This window comes from Chaetodon trifascialis, chromosome 19 (genome assembly GCF_039877785.1).
Source record: "Chaetodon trifascialis isolate fChaTrf1 chromosome 19, fChaTrf1.hap1, whole genome shotgun sequence".
NCBI lineage: Eukaryota > Metazoa > Chordata > Actinopteri > Chaetodontiformes > Chaetodontidae > Chaetodon > Chaetodon trifascialis.
This window is the reverse complement of record NC_092074.1, coordinates 21920395-21941826: the sequence shown is the minus strand read 5'-3', so window position 1 is coordinate 21941826 and position 21432 is coordinate 21920395. Positions and strand designations below refer to the sequence as shown.

The 21432-nt window shown below is 45.8% G+C and overlaps 1 protein-coding gene across 11 annotated transcripts in view; it reads right to left on the bottom strand.

The window, feature by feature from the left end:
* Nucleotides 1–13096, bottom strand: part of myt1la (myelin transcription factor 1-like, a) — a 62436-nt gene extending 49340 nt beyond the window's left edge. For 9 of the 11 annotated variants that reach the window (XM_070986805.1, XM_070986813.1, XM_070986809.1 and 6 more), the window contains exon 1: nucleotides 12854–13096. The gene's annotated coding sequence lies outside the window, so the exon portion shown is untranslated. Of the gene's footprint in view, nucleotides 1–8164; nucleotides 8306–12853 lie in introns of those variants that run through there. The other 2 variants (XM_070986810.1, XM_070986806.1) reach the window with 2 other exon arrangements.
* Between the last annotated feature and the right edge of the window lie 8336 nt (nucleotides 13097–21432).

Genomic DNA, 21432 nt, shown 5'->3' with positions numbered 1-21432 from the left:
AAATTTAATTAATTCATTCAATTAGGTGTTTCACAAAGTCATGACTGAAAACATTTCAGTGACCGACAGCGTAGCCTGCAAATGACTCAAGACAAGGCTAACAACATGGATAACTGCAGTCCATTCATGAAACAGAAAAATAGCTGTAAATAATATTTTGCAACATTTGATTTTAATTGCAGTATGCTAAATTAGGACCGATAATGACCATTGTCATCCCTGGCTTCTGGTTGGTTGGAAGCTATAACGTGCTAGCCTGTGCTTGTTAGATAGTCTAGTTTAAGCTACATGGATGCATCAACTCTATGGTTGGACTCTATAGCTTCAGTCCAAGACGTAGACAGAGCCTCGCTAACAATAGCATTTATCTTTCTCCTGAAAGGACAAGCTGCTTCAAAGATAAGACATCTTCTTACTTAACCAGAGTTGAGATTTGAAACTAACGATGGCAGAGCGGCAGTGCTTTAATTCTGAGAGGAGCAGAGGGGAACAGCGGATCACAATCATGAGTAATTTCATTTTTAGAACTGCCTCACCGGGCAGAAGCCAACTACAGTCAGACATTAGGACAATCACTCATCCGAACACCTCAGCCTGTGGACTGAATTTCATTTTAGGAATCTGTGATGCTGCAGCACTCCAACAAAAAATGTAAGTTTTAGTATGAACAATCGTATTAATGGAGCTGAACGGTGGGGGGACTGACTTTGGACATCCAGGTTTCTGAAAGTAAAATCATTTTCTCATAAACAATGTTAGTGACTTGCAACTGGAGCTTTACATAAGACGAATAACTTATTCTGCATTTTGCTACTGAACACCAGAGACCGGGAACACCTGCCCTGTTTTGGCTACCTTTAAATCCATGTTACCTTAATCTTTATCTGTTTTTATTCATTTCATTTCTTTTGCATGTTTTAATTTGCATTTTAATGTTTAATGCTGTTGTAATGTTTGGAACGCAGTATGTAAAGTGCTTTGAATTGCCTCAGTGGATGAAATGCTGTCAGGTAAACTTTTCTTCCCGCAGAAACATCCAATCACAGCATCGCTGATGGGACAAAGTGTTTTGATCCCAACTGCAGTGATGAAGCCATTCGCCGCACCAAACATGATCTCTCAGAAACAAAGCTGAGATCCTTGCAGAAATCTATTGTTAGACTATCCTGGAGTTTCAATGCTCAGGAACATTAAGGATTTTCTTAAAATAGCCAGAACTCCACTTTGCAGCTTGTACCAGTTTAAATGAGCTCTGCAGACGAATCCTCACAGCTATAAATGACTGAATTTCGAAGGATCTGCCTTAACACTTATAACAGGCACTTAGTAGATTTCTCTAAAGTTAGCAGCAAATTGAGATTTCTGACACTTACTAATCAGCATAATTTTTAGTCATCACTGCATCTCTAATATCACTGCAATACTAATACAACACAAGTACAATCCAAACAGAACGACTGCATTTTTATCAAAGTTTTCATATTTTGGGGCTGTGATTATTAGAGCCAAACATGAGATCTCGCTGGGATTATATCAATGCAAACAGCAACATAAAAGAGCGCAAGACAACACTGAGACAACAGTTTGAGGCGCTCTGCGTGCTTCAGTCTCCTCAGCTGCAGTGCAGCTCAGAGGGTTTGCAGCGTTAATATAAATGTAAATTCTGGACAGCCTCGCCTGAACTCTCAGCCTACTCCCATTATGGTGCCACAGCACACCGAAGCCGGGTGCATCTGAGGCCGCCACTCCACTGAGCGCGCTCCAACGCACCCTACATCAAACACAGTCTTCCCTGCCTCAGCCGTGAAGAGCTCAGCTGAAAAACAAATCCTCCACCTCCCTGGAAACTATACGAGTGAGTGGGCTGCACACTTAATGGGTGTGTGAGCATGTGTGCTGCAGCGTGTCCATGTATGTTCCTGTGCGCACATGTGTGCGTGCACTAACCTCACTGCTGTGTATGTGTGTCTTCATGAACGTGCGTTTCCATAGGCTGCGTCCTTGTTCTGCCTCTGCATGTGTCAGTCTGTGACTTCTTGTACTTCCGTCTTTGTGAGGACCAATTTCAGTTCTAGGCCTTGAGAGGAAGGACATTTATGGAAAGTGAGGACTGGAATTGTGTAGACATTTTGGAAAGTCGTGCTATTTTTGTAAAGTGAGGACATTTTTTGGAGAGTGAAGACATTTTTTGGTGGGTCAGAATCTTTTGTGTCTTGATGACAAGAGAAAAATATACAGAAATTATGAGAGAGCAATGCTACTTTGGAAAGTGAGGATATTTTGGTGATGGGAAAGTCTGGATAATATTGGGAAGTGTGGAGCTTTTAGAAATGGGAGGACATTTTTGGGAAACCATTTGCAGAGGTCCTTTCTTATTTCTTCAAAGGGTTGAACTGGGTTTCAGGGCTGAGGAATGTCCCCTGTCAGTGAGGGTCCTCACTTTGTGTGTAAAAATGAACAATATTACTGAGTGTAAGAGTAATGAATAGTAAGGTTAAAATCTTATGCTGCTCGAGTGTTTTGCAGAAATTCTTTAATTTATTTTGGTGCGATGGAGGCCGAACCTGAGTTATTGAAGCAAAAAATAAAAAAAACATGCTTGAGTAGTTAGTGTGTGTGTGTGTGTGTGTGTGTGTGTGTGTGTGTGTGTGTGTGTGTGTGTGTGTGTGTGTGTGTGTGTGTGTATTTGTGTGTGTTCGTGTGTGTGTGTGTGTGTGTGTGTGTCACAGTGTCCTATATGGCTGGGTTGGCGCTGTGTGAAGAGGAGCTTCCAGCTGTTTAGTATTCAGCCCGACTCCCTGGCTGTCTGGTACAATATGATGCAGAGCTCTATACTGAGACACACACACATCAGTGCGCACGCACACACACACGCACACACGCACACGTACAGTACTTATACCATCACACAGACACACACAGACATGTAGACATGTAGGTTCAACCGCCACAGAAATATAGAAACGATTCTGGGCCACAAACGTGTGGGGGCTACAGCGCCCCCTGTAGGTCAAAACCAACACCAGACCTCACACTGATGACTCATTTCTTTTTCCTTATTGCTCTAACTGATCATTTAATAACCACATAATGTGTCTGGGAGAGACAAAGTGTACAGCAAATAACAACCAAGCCAGGGTTTCCTCCACCGAGGGAATTATTTCCAGCCTCTCAGAGAGCTTCATCACGTGTGGTCGATCGCCGAAGGAACAAAGAGAGCCTGTGCCTGAATGTTCCTCCATGTTTGAGGGTGTTTGTCGTCAGTGATTACTTAAATTTCACTGCTAACAGAGCTGAGAGCTGCAGTGCTGTTGCTACAGTTAGCTGCATTTTAACGTGGTGCTTAAATATCTTTTGATCACATCGACTGTGTGTCTGTGGGTGCCTGAAAACAGACGTGGCAGCCAAGCAGAAACGTGCATTTCCATGACTTTTCACACCTTCTGATGATCAACCCATCGATCCACGATGCCATGCATTTTAATCAGATTACACTGTTTGATGAAAATCTGGAACAGAAAAGTGAAATTCTCATTTGTAGCCTGGAAGCTTGATGTTAACTGAGCCTGTAGTTTTAGACAAAGCAGCTCAGAGAAGTTTGAACAAAATGACTTCATGGAGCTGAGATTTGTGGATTTCGCTTCCTGTTAACTGTTGGAGCAGCTCGTTAAGATGGTTTTGGTGATTTGACTAAATATTTGACCAAAAATGGCCTAAATAATGCAGAATTGTTGAAGCTTTTGTTGGTAAAAAGCATTTTGCATCCAGACCTCTGGATCTCCTGGACACATTTCTTAGCAGAAGCTGCACAAAAATGCTTCAAAAATTATTAAATTATGTGTACTTGCACAGGTTTACAGTACACGTGAGATGCCACCACAGTAACGGCAGCTTTTTTTACATCCACCCACAGCGAGTGAGTCTATAACGTAATTCTCAGCCAATTAAGAAAAACTAATTTTATGGAAAATTTACGTCACGTTCGAGAATCCAACAACAACCCGAGGACTCGACTGCATGCTTCAAACATGCTTGTTAGTCGTATGTCACAGCTGCCTAAAAACGTTTCAGGCCTGAAGAGTCTGCAACACACAGACAAACACACACACACACACACACTGAGGCAAATGTTTGTGAGCCCAAACAAAGCACGCACGCACACACACACACACACTCCCACACAGCAGCCAGGTGAGGCGTGTGTTTGCGACGCAGCTCGACAGCAGCTCAGTGTTTTATTACAGCAGAGCACTTTTATCAAACCCAACAAACAGAAACACCTGGTGTGTGATGTGACGCTGCAGTGCACAAACCAAACAGCACCAGTGAGCAGAGAGAGCGGCGCAGCGCTGCCTCGTGTCTGTCTCCTCGTCTGTCCGTCTGTCTGGACAACGAGGGAGACTTCGTGCTGTTCTGACCATCAACAGGAAATGAAATGTGCAGAAAAAGTCAAAACGCCTACGCTTTTAGCCACGCCACCGGTGGCGATGTTGATTGGCTGGGTCCACTGCTTTGGTCCAAATTCAAATATCTCTGGATGGGATACTGTAAAACATGAGTGGTCCCCAGAGGAAAAAGCCTAATGAGCCCCTGACTTTCATTTAGTGGCACCCACAGGTCATCAGATTTGGTTTTCTTGTGTTTAATTTTTTTGTTTAATTAGGAAGTGTTAGCTTGCCAACACGCTAAACATTGACGGTGAACATAGCAAATATTTTACCTGCTGCACATCAGCATGTTAGCATCGTCATCGTGAGCATGTTAGCATTTAGCTCAAAGCACTGCTCGTTTTCTGTGTGTTTCCAGCAAATGCAGCAAATTTCACCGGCTGCTTTTTCTGGATATTTCCTGTTCCTCATTAAGACGAGCCTCATGAGACAGGATGCTTAAACCGGTTAAATTAACCCTGCAGGGACCTCCTGTCGCCATGTGAATTAAACCCGAGTAGCATAACTTTAGTGCCATAAAACCACTGATCAAGTCGACCTGAACCTAAACAAACACTAACCGTGGCGGCAGGAGATCAGAGGGGTCGTTTGCATGAGTTTTGGACAAACGGAGTTGTCCTGACGTTACGGTGCTCATGTCATAAAATGCTCACCTGGGTCTAAATGACAAACTCTTGACACAACAACTTGACACATTCTCCACCATCACAGTGGAGAACCTGGGTATGAATATTTGCTGCCTGAGAGGAAAACCTTCCTTGTCTGAACTCAGCTGAGGTCATATTAACAACATAATACGCTGAATTCATGGACTGAGGCCAGTAAAGACAGAGTACATTCATTCACTGTACTGACTGAAGTAAAGTGCTTGTACATTTCATATAATTTTACACTTTGTACTCCACTAAATTTATTGGACAGCTACTTTGCAGATGAATATCTTACATAGATGAAATTAGTTAATACAAAACAGTGTACTGTTACAGATAAAACTACTGAGTACACACACACATATAGTCGTTCAAATGAGCTCAGCCAGCGACATTAAATCAAATCAATAATAAAAATCAAATAATGTATAACATCACTCTATGAAAGGAGGGCTTCTGCATAATGAGCACTTATTTTTGATTGCTCCAGTAAATCTTGCTGATAATACTCTGTACCTTTACTTAAGTATAATGTGAATTCAGGATTGTTACTTGTACAGTAATCAAGTATTTTTACACTGGCACTTCTACTTCTACTGCTGTAAATGAGTATTAATACTGGATCGCAGGCAGCATGTTAGTCGGTCCTTCAGTGCGTTTCACTGTGCAGTACAGTTTGTACAGTTGTTGTAAACACAAAAAAAAGGAAAAAAATCAGCAGCTAAGCCTGGTGCGATGGCCCCGACTCCCTCCTGTACATCAGCCCTACTCCTGGTTTCCATGGAGACTGGAGTGATCGGGTGATTAGCCGCATCAATTAACCTCTGACCAATCACAGAGAGAGCCTGAGCGGCAGCAGCTGACTGTGATTTGCAGATACGATCACGGCTGAATTCAGACATCTGAACGCTGCATGATAAATAACAATGAAAGCATATGGGAATTCTGCATTAGCATAGTAAATTACATTCCTGCACTCGATGTTTTTTCCTTCTTTCTTTTGGATACCGCCTTTTATAAGCAGCTCCCTGGAGTCTTTTTTTGTGTTTGTTGGTTTTTAAAGCTCTGTGGTCCATGTATTCATTGTCTGTTTAATGTGGAAAATGGAAAAAAAATGAATCAAGACTTTGTTTGTTTGTGGACTTAAAAAAAATGGAAAATGACTTTGTGTTTTCCTGTTTTTATCTTGAGGTGGGAACCCTGAATAAAAAAATTAAATCTTTCATTTTTCCTGATATTTTTACCATTTTTTGAGATTTCTGCGTTTTCATTTCTCATAACGGATGGATGCTTGTGCCCACTCCACACATGAACTCGCCTGATTCCCCTGCAGGGTTCGCTGGCCGTAATGAACCCGGGTACACTTCATGTTCACCCTGTAAACTCTGTAAATGCGGGCATGTGAAGGGGCCACGCTGCAGATTTTTACGCCTGGACAAAACGCACCGCCGGCCTTCTCCCCCCAGCTTGATGACCAGGTCTGTGGTGTCATGTCAGCACTTCAGAAGAGATAAAGTCCTCTTCAGCCCTCAGTCTATCTTCTGTCAGAGGATATTTACCTCATGGCAGGAACTCATCGACTGCGAGTATCTGCACACAGTCGCAATATTAAATGTCCGCAGGCGGTTGTGTCAGTTACGCATTGAATTTTACTTTTTCGTGATGACCAAATCCAGCTGTTTCTGTTGTCAGACAACCAAAGAAAGTCACCTGGTTGAAGTTCTCAGGATGCGAAACAAGCCTGCCGAGCCCCAAAGTGACTCCTGTTAACAATCTGTGAGTCATCAAAGCAGTTTATTATAACTGAAGTCAGTGTCTTCACATGCTCTGCAAATATCAGCTGACGACGGTGAGAACGAGTCATTATGTGCTTCTCTATTAACTGAGTTTTCTCCAGTAATGTGAGTTTGATTTCTTTGATGATCAGGTGCATGTCTGGAGGAGGAGGCCTGCAGGAAGCTGGTGACACCAGCATGGAGGACTTTGTTTGGAGGGCTTCAGTTTGAAATTGCATATTGTTTCATGCACGTCTGACAGCGCTCACTCGCTCTCAGTGTCTTACGCTCACTCGTACAGTGGACGAGGACGATACTCCTGATTGTCTTTCAGCTGTTTGACACAATGCACCAAATGGCATCAACATACTGGAGCCTCCCTGCTGCAGTGTCTCTCCAAAGAAACCTCCAGAACATGCAGAGGAAGTCGATCTGCACAGATGTTGGTGCGCAACAACACAACGGTTTTATCGCTTCAGAAGGTCTCTGTGTCACATTCAGGGATTAAACAGAGACTCCAATCCAACCAGTCGAAGCTGTCCATCTTTCACAACCTGCATGATGTCATCGTTATCTTTATAACTTTAGGGCTACAAAGCTGATGTGAATAAATAGGAAAAACAGGGTGAAGTACAGAACTTTGCAAAACAAACAGAGAAGAAATAATCGTCACAATAATTCCAAAAATAATAAACATCATGCAGTTACTGTGTTTAGTTACATTTAGTTACAGTTACTGGGCAATTTAGTGCATGAATACATGCATGGAAAAAATAAATAATCAATAGGTGATAATGAAGGAGGAGTGGAGATAACTAAATAAATTGGTTGTAGTTGATATTATTGATATAAAATGATAAATTGTTGTCACACTGATTTCCATGCAAATCCCTGCTCATTGTAAATTTCACTGTATACACTGTTTATTTTATATTTTAGCTCTGCTTATTATTCAGTCTTTATTTGTTGTCTTTTTTGTCCTCGCTGAGCTGTGTGATGTCTTTTTTTCTATGCGAGTACATTTGGTGCAATGTGTAAACTCCTGTGTGTGCGTGCATACTTGTATAATGCATGATGTACAATCCTGAGAACAAAGTGCCAGGAGGGAGTTTGGGAAGCTACTGTGACTGACTGACTGACTGCACGCTCTCGGCTGGCTACTGTGTTAGCGGTTAGCTTGCCGGCTACAGTAATTCACCTCAGCTCTGCAGCTTACTGCACTGCAGCGAGGGAACGTAAATTACGCTGTGCATTCCTTTCAGATTAAAGTGTGATTTAAACACTGGTTTACATGCCGGGTCTCAATCAAAGTGACAGTTTTCACAGTGTGGACGTGGCCCCTCCCTCCCCCATCAGTCACCTCTGTCAGGGCAGAGCGAGGGGGGGGGGGCGGGGCTCTGTGATTGGCAGGTCAGGCGGAGGATGTGGTCAGTGAGTGAAGCTTTAATGATCTGTAACAAGCAGATGAGGCAGGTCATCAGTGGCAACAGAGATCCTCAATCGTTACTGCTGCTTGAATTAGTGTGTGTGTGTGTGTGTGTGTGTGTGTGTGTGTGTGTGTGTGTGTGTGTGTGTGTGTGTGTGTGTGTGTGAGAAAACAGCCAAATTGGAGGTGATTCTGGCAAGAAACTCGGACAAAGGGAGATATCTGTCTTGATATTTTCTTTCTTTTTTTTTTCCCAGACAGTCACGACAGGAGAAAGTTCAGCACAGAGATGAGAGACGTTAAGGGTCGCTGACCACCAGGCGGTCAGAGGTCAGAGGTCACAGCAGATGGAGCAAATTTAAAAAAAAAAAAAAGAAGTTCTGAATTAATGGCTTCAAATTGGATTCCACCGCTGTCGGTCCGCCGTTCACATGAATGATTTTCCACACGCGCACACTTCACGAAAAACAGGATCTACCCACGATGAATCATTAAAAATGTGTGTGTGTATGTGTGTGTCGTTAGCTGCGTGTGTGTAAATGTGTTGCACAGAGTGTGTGTGTGTGGATTTTATACAATGAGTCATTCAGGGCTCCAGAATAGAAAGTGGATAATGCCTTCTACTGCTGCTGCTGCTGCTGCGTGCGTGCGTGCGTGCGTGCGTGCGTGCGTGCGTGCGTGCGTGCGTGCGTGCGTGCGTGCGTGCGTGCGTGCGTGCTGACCTCCATTGATCAGAATGAGTTAATCAGATTGATGGGTGTCTTGGCAGCAGCTCAGATTTAATAAAGCACAGACAGACAGACAGACAGACAGGTAGTTCAGACGAGGTCTCCGTCGTTTGACTTGACAGTTTCATCACAGACTCGACAGTCACCAGCTGAACCTCCATCATGGAGGAACTCGGCCTGCTCGAGTCCTCTCAGACGAGCGTGACGCTGATTTTCTGTGTCAGTCTCATGTCAGCGTCTCCTGAGCCGGAGTTACTTTTCTTGCAGTGTTGGACTGGGTAACGTTTGCGTAATGCCGGGCAGACGCCGGCAGGTTCCAGCCCTGAATCGGTGGCTCCGGACTAATTTTAGAATCAGGCCGAGTTTCTGCCAGATCGGCTGCTGCTCGAGGTCACGCTTCCTGATTAATTGCCTGAGCGATCGGCGATCTGGCTCACAGATGATCAGAGGGATTTCTGAAACGTCAGAAATGTGCAGTTTGAACGTTTCCACGGTGGGATTTCCCTCGTGGCTGCTGTTGGAAACCGCTGTGAGCTTGTTTTAATGCAGCCGGAGTCGTGATTTACATGTTGTGGCTCAAACTGTAGCTTGATGAGACGGTGCTGTGATTTAAAGTGACCTTCACTGCAGAGCAGACACCAGGCCGTCTGCATCTCCCAGCCTCCCCGGGCTCCACTCAGACTCGTCTGTCTCTCTTTGAATAAACTTTATTGGAATTATCACTGGAGTTTTTTTCTCATGCATGAAAAAGCTGTTCATTAGTTGCTAATTTGTGGCTGTTTGTTAAGCTAGTGGAGCTAGATTAGCAGGGATGGCGTTCATGTGAAGCTGCCGTGTGAGAGAGTTTAGCCTGAGCCGATTCGTCGTAAGTCGTACAAAGCTCTTCTGCTCATGCACGGGTCACAAGTGTAACCCTGCTTTTAATTTGTGTAATGTGCCAAATTGAGCGAGAGGAAATCATCTCATGCAAATTTCAGCTTTCAATATTGCAAATTTGGGGAAACGGGTCCCCGGACGTCGTTGTGAAGCTGCGTTCAGTGACGTCGCTGTAACCACAGGTGTTGCTAATTAAGCTGGTGAGTAAAAGGTAATCAGGACAGATAGGAATGACAGCCGAGACTGCGATAATACGGCGACACGCGGGCCGCAAAGAGACTGAACTTTCATTCCCTGACACGCAGCCGCACCAGGTGTGCTGCCGGTCTGTACTGAGACGTGATGCGAGCAGACCTACAGGTGTGACCAGCAGTCTGTACGACGTTTAACATGCTCCGTCACACACAGGTGGTGCTCGGCCGCACAGAGGAGGAAGCGTTATCCTCTCCTCTCGTTATGAGCGATCACCGCCCCGGTCTGCCTCCCACTCTGCAGAGAGCAGACAGGAAATAAAGGAGGTATTTTCTTTCATTACTTTTCAGCTGAGGTCACCTGATCTCAGTGTTTACACAGCAAAACAAGCATCTGCTGGAGCCACATAGAGCCACACATCAGCTCCAACCCAACCAGGAACCACTCGCTCCAAACCAACCCAGAGCTCGGCAAAGGTCAGAGGTCACTCAGCCAATATTCTTGTGCCCCCAGAGTGATGAAGATGATGATGATGATGCATTCTGAACGCAGAGGCACATACTGTCTAACTGACTGAACTACTAACAAGCTAAATAAGCAAATAACTGGTGACAAACTGGACTCTGTGACTAATAGCTAACAGGCTGACTGATGCTGGACTGATGCAGCTTGGCTAATATTTAAGTCTGAGATGAACAACAGAAAATCACTCAAACTGAATTAATTGGCCACTTTTATGCTGCAGAACCAGCTGAACAATCCAATATTTGCTCTCCTTTTAGCTCCTGTTTGGTCTCCACCGTCGCCTGAGGGAAAGAAATCTGGCTCACTGTGTTCACCAGGTAGCTGCTAACGTTTCGGTGCTGCGCAGGCAGCGAACGGTGGGTTCATCAGCCGAGAGCGACGCAGCCAACAACAACAACAGTAAAAAAGACCAAAACGATGAGCTGAAAGATGCTAAAACGCCCTGTAGAGCTGAGGAAAGTGCAGATTTGATCAAATAATGTTCAAATGTGGGTGTGAGTCACTATTAGAAAATGCATATTTATCATTCTGGTGGAGTGTGGTGGCACTTCTCCTGGATCTGCTTTGGCTTCAGTTGGACCTCATTTGGACACGTCCCAGTGTGTGGACGCTGCTGGCAGTGACGCTTCGGTATGCAAACAAAATGAAAATAAAGAAACACCAGTCAACAGAAGCGAGGACATGACCTCCAGCCTGAACAATATAACAGCCATGATGTAGTTTGGACGTCGGTAAGCAGAAATTTAGCTTCCTGTTAAATAAATGATCTTTTCATTCTGCAGGCTGTCACCCTGCAGCCGGCCATCGCTCTCTATCTGTCTCCATTACTCTGGGCTTAAAGGAAGCAGTTTACTACTGCAGCAGTTCAACTTTTATATTAGGAAACTGAAGTTTGACACTCTGATCCCTCATGAATAATAAGAATATGTTACTATAGACTACTATAGACAGTGTATTATAACCTACAGGACCCTGTCGTGAAAGACACCTCACCCCAGATCACCTCAATGTGCCACTGATGACTGGGTTGGACGCTGTCTCTCGTCACGCCGTCGCTTGACGTAATTATTGGATGTACTGCTGCAGGGTGGGTTTTAGCAGCTGTCCTGCTGCTTGTATTTAATTATTATTTTATGTTGGATGCTCTGAGCTCCTGTCCGTCCTGTCAGTCACAGTTCCTCCACCTGAAGCAGCGTTAACTTATTGTTATTTATCTATTTCAGTTCTGCTGCTTTAGTCCATGTTACTTCAACGTAAACGTCTGTTAATTTACCCATATTTCACCACAGGAGTCAGTAGTTTGCTGCAAAGATTCAAGCAAATCAATGAAATATGTTAATGATAGTATGACAAAGACGCTGATGTTGATGCTAAATGCATATAATATTTTTTGTGGTGATGAACTTAATAAAAAAGGTGCCATAAGGTCACTGCAGTCCCACTAATTAGTAGCACAGACACACTTTAGCTCACTGTGGAATCATAATAGCAATATTATGGGAACACCGACGCTCTCTGACACCCTGCAGGAATACAAAATATTGCACACAATGGCCCCAGCCTGGATTATCATATCCTATTAAGGTCTATCCTATAGCCACTATACATAACAATACAGGCTTCACAGCACCCTGTAGGAACATTACGGAAATATTACATGGATATTATAGGATATTATAGAGCAGCGGGTGCCTCAGAGTAATAATACAGAAATGATATATGAGTATGGAGATGAAACATGAGCACAAACATAATGAAAAGGTGCCATAAGGTCACTACGGACCGAGCAGCACAGACACTACAGGTCAGTGTAGGAAAGCTGAGAATATTCAACTAATCATAAAACATGAGAGTGTAAAGTCACCACAGCAGCGTAGAAACCCTGCATAATGAGACAATATAGCAAAAAATATCGCAGGAGACAGCCAGCAGAAGCCAGCCTTGAAACAACAGAAGCATGACTGACAGACTATAGGAGTGCTACAGGAGCATCACAGAGGCTGAGCTGCAGCCAGCGTCCCTGCAGAGGAGCGCACAGAGCGGCAGAGAGCCGCTGTCAGAGCCCGAGAGCGTCACCCGAACTGAGCTCCGAAACAACACAGGCATGACTGACACGCCACAGGAAGCACAGAGGTGACCGGAGCTGAGGAGGGACACACAGAGCCACGCAGAGCATCACAGCAACATTACAGAGAGAGAGAAAGAAAGAAAGAAAGAAAGAAGGAAAACATACTGGAATGGCGAAGATGGAGACTCCTCTATCTCTTCTTCCTCCTCTCCTCTTCCTCTCCGGTCGGAAAGTCTGCAGCCTCCTTCACTCTGTCTCTCTCTCTCTCCTCTCTCTCTCTCTTTCTCTCTCTCTCCCTCTCTCGGTCTTTGTCAAGGTCTCTCTATCCCCCCCTCTTTCTCTCTCTCTCTCTCTCTTTTGTCGCCATGATATCTGGCCGTGCCTTCACTGGCTGAGAGCGGCTGAGAGGAGGAGGGGAGGGAGGAGGGAGGGGGGAGGAGGAAGAGGAGGAGGGGGGAGACCCAGACACACAGACAGGAGGGAGGCGAGGATGATGATGGTGGTGATGATGAAGATGGTGGAGGGAGAATCAGACACTGCAGCAGTAGAAGAGGAAGAAGACGGTGGGTTTACCTCTCTCTCTCTCTCTCTCTCTCTCTCTCTCTCTCTCTCTTTCCTTCCTTCCTTTTTCCTCTTTTCTCTTTATTTCTCGGGGACGTGCACGCAAACCCGGCGTCGCGCCCGACAGAGAGCGAGCGGGGGCGCTCACATGCAGCCTCTCCAAGGATGCCAATGCCTTCCCTGCCTCTCTCTACCACCCATCCCTCTCTCTCTCTCTCTCCCTGAATTAATTCAGAGCATGTAGACTGTGTGTGTGTGTGTGTGTGTGTGTGTGTGTGTGTGTGTGTGTGTGTGTGTGTGTGTGTGTGGCAGCCCTGCAGTCAGTCTCTGGGTGTTGTTTTGATTTTCCAGCCCGCAGACCAGATCTCTCACGCACGCACGCACACGCGCGCGCGCACACACGCACAGGCACACAGACACACGCGAGTCTCTATAGGCGTCGAAATGCATCAGTGTGTAATTTCCTTTGTTCAGCTCTGTGCAACAAAGCAGTTGGACCCTAATTTAGACTGTAACTTTATTGTTATCAGCTGTGGTGTTAGCTTTGCTAAATCTGATGCTGAGCAGATGATTAATAAATAACTTGTAGGTTGTGAAAACCCTCTGCTGGCTTTAGCTCCTGCTCATCAGGAGGATCCTCCAACAGACTGACTACCTTCTCAGAAAGGGCAGAACAGCACCTGGATGGAGGTTCATTTATAAAAATACAGATGAAGCCGATGTTTTGGGGCTTTTTGCTGTTGTGAAACCCGACATCTCTGCAGTCACTGTGTGCAGCAGCTGTGAGGTGGCCACGCTGCTCACAGATCGAAGAACACATTCAGGCTCTGCTCCTTCGGTTTGAGAAGCACGGGGCGCAGTCTGCAAACACTCGCTCGCTCCCCAGCAGGGCCGTCCTTCCCTGGAGAAACACCAGCATCAGCCGCTTCAGAGCGAGCCCCAGAATGAAATTTCAGAAAGGGAAAGTGACAAAATGCTCTTAATTAAAGCAGGAAGTCAGGTGATGGAGCAGCCATGAAGCCTGCAGAGGGGGGAGGTGGATGGATGAGCCAACAAAATGTCGGATTCAAACGCGGCTGTTTGTCTCTCAGTCAACGCTGGCTTCTCTTAACGTGACCGCGAGCCTTCGAACCACGTGGTTATTTTTAGAACCATGACGATGATGAAGGTCTCCTGCTCTTGATGAAGCAGTCATGTGTCTGTGCCCAAACAAACCTCACCCACAGCGGTTTGGAAAGTTTTAGAAGGTGCAAACAGACGACGTTCTGTCGACTCTACGGTGGCCCTGAGAGCTCAACCCGCTGCAGCTTCACCAAACGCATGCACACACTCGCCTGTTTGGTTGTGTGTCTGTATTCGCAGCATGTTTCTGTGTTTGCTGATGAGACGCCTCCTTCGTTTGCTCGAGCTTTGTCTGTTTGCGCTGCCGTGAGCTCTCACTGCCGGGCTCAGACCAGGAAATGCTTCCCTTTGTCATTCTGGAGGTCACACTCAACACATTTTGACATTTAATTCAGAGGACTTGTTGCACGAGCGCCGCACAGCTTCAGGAGACTTACATTACATGCGCGTCAAGCATGTGTGTCATCAATTGATCCCCGAGCTACAACAGATAAACAGGAAGTGTGATACGCACAGTTCCATCAGAGTCACATCTTATCAGATATTACAAGTGTCGCAAATACAGGCAGCACAGCGCTCACATGTAGAGTCAGTAGGGGGCGATAGTGTTTAGGGATGGCGGCGACATGCAGCGCCTCCCATTGTACGTTTCTGCAAACCTCAGATATGTTAAATTCGTATTTTTCGTCCGAGGTCGGGACACTTTCCAGGCAACAAACACGATGTTTGCAAACCAAACCTTTGCCGCAGCTTTGGACCGGATTTCTACATTAGCTCATTTTGCACTCGGAGCTGCCGCAGTGAACATTTTCCAGGGATTATTCCTCATGTTAATATCCTCAGAAGCTCTCAGCATTCAGGTTTCCACAGCCGAGTTTTTTTTTTTTTTTTCAGAGATGAACAGCTGATGGCACTGCAGTCAGGCGCCATCAAAGCGACGGAGGAGGTGCGACGAGATGACGTAGTTGAAGGGGAAAAAGGTAGAAAACATGATGGAGATATGACGTTTGTGTCTGTTTTGACTTGAGGAAGGTTACAGCCTCCTCCTCCTCCGATGCCTTTACGTCACAGACCTCATGATTTATTCACTTGTTTATTTTTGGCTAGCGCCGGGGTACACAAGGGCACGGGACTGGGGGGAAACGGGGACTGAGTGCACAGGGCCTCATGTGATGTGGGGGCCATGGAGGTATGAGAATGAATAGCTGTGGATGCGGGGGGGGGGGGCTCACAGGGTACGGAGTCCAGAGGTCAGCAGACGATGAGGACAGACAGAGATCCATGTTTTCGAGTCTCTCCTGACGTACAGCTGTCCATCACTCCCTCCATTTTCCTCCAGCTTTTAATCCCATCTTTGATCATTTTCCTCCTTCATCCTTCCACTCATCCACTCCTCCCCTTTCCTCTTCTCCTACGAGGAAGCCTCCATCCTTCCCTCTCTTCCCTCCTTTCCCTCTCCGGTCTTCCTCTTACCTTCCTTCCACTCATTACCTCCTCTTCCTTTCGTCCTTCTATCCCTCCATTCTCATCAACTCTCACTCCCACGTCCTTCCGTCCATGATGTCTTCTTCTTCTTCGTCTCTCTGCTCTGACAGCGGAGTGAACTGAGGACAGAGAGAGAGAGAGAGAGAGAGAGAGAGAGAGAGAGAGAGAGAGAGAGAGAGAACGAGCTTGGTTCAAACAGGCTGACCTAGTTAGACTCTCCCTTCAATAAAACATTGAGACTGAGAAAAGAAACACACAGGTCTCTCTCTCTCTCTCTCTCTCTCTTTCTCTCTCTCTCTCTATCTGTCTCTCTATCATTCTATCTTTTGGAGAGTTCACTCCTCAGTTCAGGATTTGAGTCTGGAAGCTCGCAAATCCATTTTCAGCTCAGTCGGTTTGAGCAGGCGGCGAACGTCGAGGATGATAATTTGACGAAATGTTAAATATTGGAGTTGTAGAAGATGCACGTCTCCACAGAAACACGTCATTCCCTGAATAGCTGCCGCGCTCTTTTGCATCCGGTTTTTATTCCGTAAAAGGAAAGTTTCAGTCAGTATGTGTACGCGACAGTCAGCAGTGCTGGAGGAAAAATCTAAATTCAGAAAGTGCAGTAAATAATAAGCAAATGTGCTTTATACTCTGCAGGATTTCCCTGAAAATAAAAGATTCATACAGACGTAATCCCTCTCAATCATCACTGAGGACCCACTATGAGTGTGTGGAGGTGCATTTATCTGCAGACCCTGCAGACCTCCGCCTGTACTTTCTTATGTTGCTGTGTTCGTGTGTGTGTTCGTGTGTGTGTGTGTGTCCCTGGGCTGCAGCCCTTGGCCGGTGGGTGTGTATCCCCCCGCCAATAACAGCACGCAGGTGAGGTCAGGACTTAATAAAAAGGTAACAAGCAGGTGCCAGACTGTGAGCAGCACGCATGAAACAGGAAGCGACGAAAATGACGGACACAGTGCCAAAAACTGTCCCTGCCAACTACTCCTGCGTAGTACACCTAAAAGTACCAAGAGTACAAGTACCCATGATGCAGAGTGGCTCCTTCTGTGCTATAAGAGTATTTTAACATGTTAGCCAGCTTACATGTTTTATAAACTACTGGGTAGAGTAATAGTACAACAGCATCCCATCATATAAGCACATCATTGTTTTTCTCATGTAAAGGTAACCAATGACTCTAACTGTTAAATAAATATTACAGATTTCCCTCTGAAATATAATGGAGTACAGAATATATGGTACATTTATGACATGTGTGTATATATGTACACATAATAAATATAGTGGAGTAACATAAAGTAGCTTAAAATGGTGCAAGTATGTCAAAATTGCACTGAATTTCAGCGCTTGAGCACTTATTTACATCCCCTCACTGGTTGTTAGGAGAGAAATCTCCCAACTTTAAAGCTTCTGTGTGTTGAGTTCAATCATTTCGGACCTTTTGTGACAAAAAAAAAGCACCAACTGACAGCAAAGCACACAACAGAAAGCTGGGCTGGAACAAAACAAGACAATTCAACTAATTGTGCGCACGTGAAGTCGCTTAAAAAGAGAAAAAATGGATTTAAAAGGAAAAAGATTCATTTAATTGCTCGCTCTGTGAAAACTCAATATTTTGGATTTTATTCCCTCAGCACTAAACAGTACCAGTGATCATGAATCCCTCACAGCAGTTGCCAAGACAGTATACTGCGTGAATGTATTTTTAGACCAGTCTTGATTTACATCCACTTGTCTTTTTCAGCGTTACCATCAGAGAACTTTCTGCCAGAACGCCAGGAAATGGAAAAACGCTCACAGATCGCAGGTCGTTCTCGAATGAACAACAGTGTTCAGCGCCTGCCTCTGATTCCTCGCCTATGAAGCCACATACTGTGAGAGGCCATGAGTGGGAGACCAGAAAATGAGCCATGTGAGGATAACCTGAGGTCTACGGAGCATTACAGTCCACCGGATCGGGGACACTTCTTTAATGTCACCCCACAGACGCCGCAGGACGCGAGCCCAACACGTCTATCAACCAATGTTTGTTCACCAAAAACATTTCTTCTATTTTCAGATTTCATTCATTTATACTGTTCAGTTGTGCTGTTGACTCGGCATGAAGGTCCAACGCTAACTTCAGTGGATGAAACTCAAGTGTGAAAGGTCTCAGGAGAAAATAGCAGTGGTGGTCAACGTGCCAAAGGACGCACATCTCATTACAACTTAGGACGAAACCTTCAAACAAATCCACACCTGCGTTATTCTCGAGGTTTTACAGGTGTGATCAATGCTGCATTAGCTCGCAAGCTAGCCAAAGTAGCTACCTCTAAAGATGGAGGCAGTAAACCTTTTCTTCTGTTGGTGCTGCAGACACTGAATCTGGGAAACGTAGTCCGACAGCAGGCAAAGGTATCAGGATGAAGTCCTCTCTTCGTTTAATGTGCAGCCTCCTCCCTCTTCTCTGAACCAACATTAAACCAAACAGAAATAAAGCTGCCCAAACAGGAAGACCAGGCCCATCCGAAAACAAGGAACCGAGGCAGAGAAACCAAACACAGCTGGTCAGAGGCCAACCGCTGCTGTCGAGGCCAGAAGGTGAAGGAGGAGAGCGAGCCAAGCTTCCTGCCCCCTCGTTATTGGCTTCCCATCAATCAGACCCGACCAGACACACCTGAGAGCGCATCACGAGTCAACATCAGGTGCACTTCAGAACCAGCAGGGGGAGCTCACGACGGGCGAGATCACAGCGCTTCGACAGGACGTCCTAAGAGTCGACGTCCTAACCTGCTCGGTGCGTCGGCTTTTCTCCCAAACGTGGTATTTGTGGTCAGCCAATCAGCGTTTCCCATCATGCCACTGTGCAGCTCAGTGACAGTGACATGTCATTTTAAGCCTTGATATAAGAAAAAAAAAAGAACGTACATACAGTCGTCATGAACAGAGAAATTAGCTAAAGAGACCAAAACAAAGGTTATTTCTGCTGTGAAGTGGCCATTTTAATATGGGGGTCTATGGGGACTGACTCACTTTTGGAGCCAGCCTCCAGTGGCCATTCAAGGAACTGCAGTTTATTGTTTCACTTGATTTGTGGTTGCAAAACTTCAAATTCACCCCCCAAATTTTTGTTTCCTTTGTCAAATCCACGTCATTTTCTTTCCTCCACTGAATCTGTTCCATTTTTATTCGGTTGTTGATCTTCACGTAAGACGCAACCCAACTGACCTCTGATGCTAAGAAACATCAGGAGGTGTTGGGTTTTGTTGACAGTAGCTTAATATTGATCAGCAGTGCAGCAGAGAAGCATGAAATCGTTATTTCAGTTAAAAGTCAGAGCAGCAGATTATAACAGCTCTGCTGTTGCACTGAAGGAATTTATTCTGTGGAAATTTACCATGCGCAGGTAATTTCAACCCCCTCAGTGTTTTCCTCGCAGCCTCTCGTGCTGCCCATGGCCGGCCGTTACTGACTTTTATGTGAGAACTGATGGCACGCTGGCCGACGGTGACCTTGTCGTCCTCCTCGCTGTCGGCTGCGGGGCAGTTTCTCTTCACGTAACGCTCACAGTAAAAGCCGACATGATGTGCACCGTGATAGATTACAGAAACTTGAGCAAGTTTCAAGCCTCTGCAGGTTGGTTTTGTCTGATCGCACTCACACCTTTACTCACACACACACACACACACACACACACACACACACACACACACACACACACACACAGATCCGTCATCCTCACACTGATCTAAGCTGGTTAATCAGATTTCTGTCGTTCCTACCTGTTTGGATCTGAATCAACAGACACAAGCTGTCGACTTCTCCGGATGAATTCAGAGACACGCTCCCCCCTCCCTCTCCCTCTCCCTCTCTAGGTCTGCAGTGTGTAGGTGTGCAGCAGTGTGTAATAGGTTTTTCAGTGCAGCTCTGCAGCCTGAAGCCTCCACCGGGCTCAGTGGGAGAAAGTCAATTACAGCAGGGCTGAGCCTGGCCTGCGGGGGGGCGTATGGGAGGGAGATAAGAACGTAAAGATGGCTGCCGCCGAGCGCTCCCCCAGCTGCATGCATGGGCGGCAAGCGCTGCACTTTGCCCTCCTGCAGCCTTCCAGACGCAGAGCCAGAAAGCTGCAGCGGGGAGGAGGACTGAAACCCAGGAGAGGACATAATGTGTGTTTAATATGACTTATTCCAACGCGCAAGTTTCCTATTGATCGCTTTTATTGATTTAAAGGCTCCATCGTATCGTAGAAATCTGCATTTTTCACAGAAGGGCTTCGATTTAAGGACAATTCCAGCAACACAACTTACTACTTTGCATGTGCCATCACTGTCCAAACACAGAGACGTCCCCATGAAGACGTCCAACAGGTCGAGAAACACAGTCAGGCGGCCGAGGTTGTAAACAAACAGTTCATCTAAACGTGAACTTCATTAGGAGCTAAATATCAGAACAAAGACAGCGAGATCAAGATCACCTCTGCGGCTTTTATTTTTCTGTTTTGGGAGCTTGAGCCCCCCAAAAATGTAAATGTACATGTGACTGAGGATCATTAAAGAAAGACAATGCAAAGTAATGGAAACATTGTTGATATTTACATTTTATTGATGTTGATGTGTGTAACTGAGGCCAAACAGGTTGAAGGACGTCACTAAACCAGCGTTGAAATCAACACAGAAGGACGTCCAAACAAACGGACAAATCCAGAGCAGCAGGTCAAAACAGAGGACAACAGGTAGAGGACCAGATGATGGCTGGACCACAAGTGGACACCATGGCTAAGCCCTAGGTCTTGTCCAAAACCAGAGACGATGGCAGCGTGCTGTCCTCTGAACCACATTCTGACGCCTCTTTACTTGACATCTATGTGTAAACATGCAAAAAGCCCTGAAAAGCCCTGAAAGTGAACGCAAAGTTTTGGCGTTTTTCACAGAGTTACAAAATGTCAGCGCGCTCCGAAACTCTGAGCATCTTCACCCTAAAGCGTTCGTGTGTGGACAAAAGGCCAAAGCTGCTCTTATAAGCTGAAGGCTGATGAGACAGCGAGAGGCAGGTGTGTCAGGGTGATTCACCTGTGTGAACAGGTGAGCAGGGCTGGTGGGAAAGTGCGAGGACATCTGGTGGACAGGTGGAGTGCAGGTCTGCAGAGCTCTTCAGAAAAGCATGGCGGGGACACGAGAGGCGTCTGGAGGCAGAGACAGAGGGACGGGCAGAGCTGATGTTTATCATACGACAGCATGGAAACATAGGCTGCTTTACTGACGAGCGGGACGTCTCTGAGGACAGAACCAGGTCTTTAAAGACACTTCAGCCAAAACAGATCAATGCAGGCAGAAGACAACAGGATGCCATACAGGATGTTACAGGAAACCATCTGGAACGATTGAAGCAAAGTCCGCCGCGGTGACGGGGAGACGTGGCGGTAACGCAAGGGGACAGAGCAGTGCACGTCAAAGACCTCGCTCACAGGAGGTCGCTGAGGGACGGTCCATCAGCCGACAGAGGACAGTAAAAACGTCCTCACGTCGGTTAAACTTCTCACCCAAAGCTAGCCTGGTGTCGTCTCCTAGCCGAGTGTTTACTGCTTCATGAAC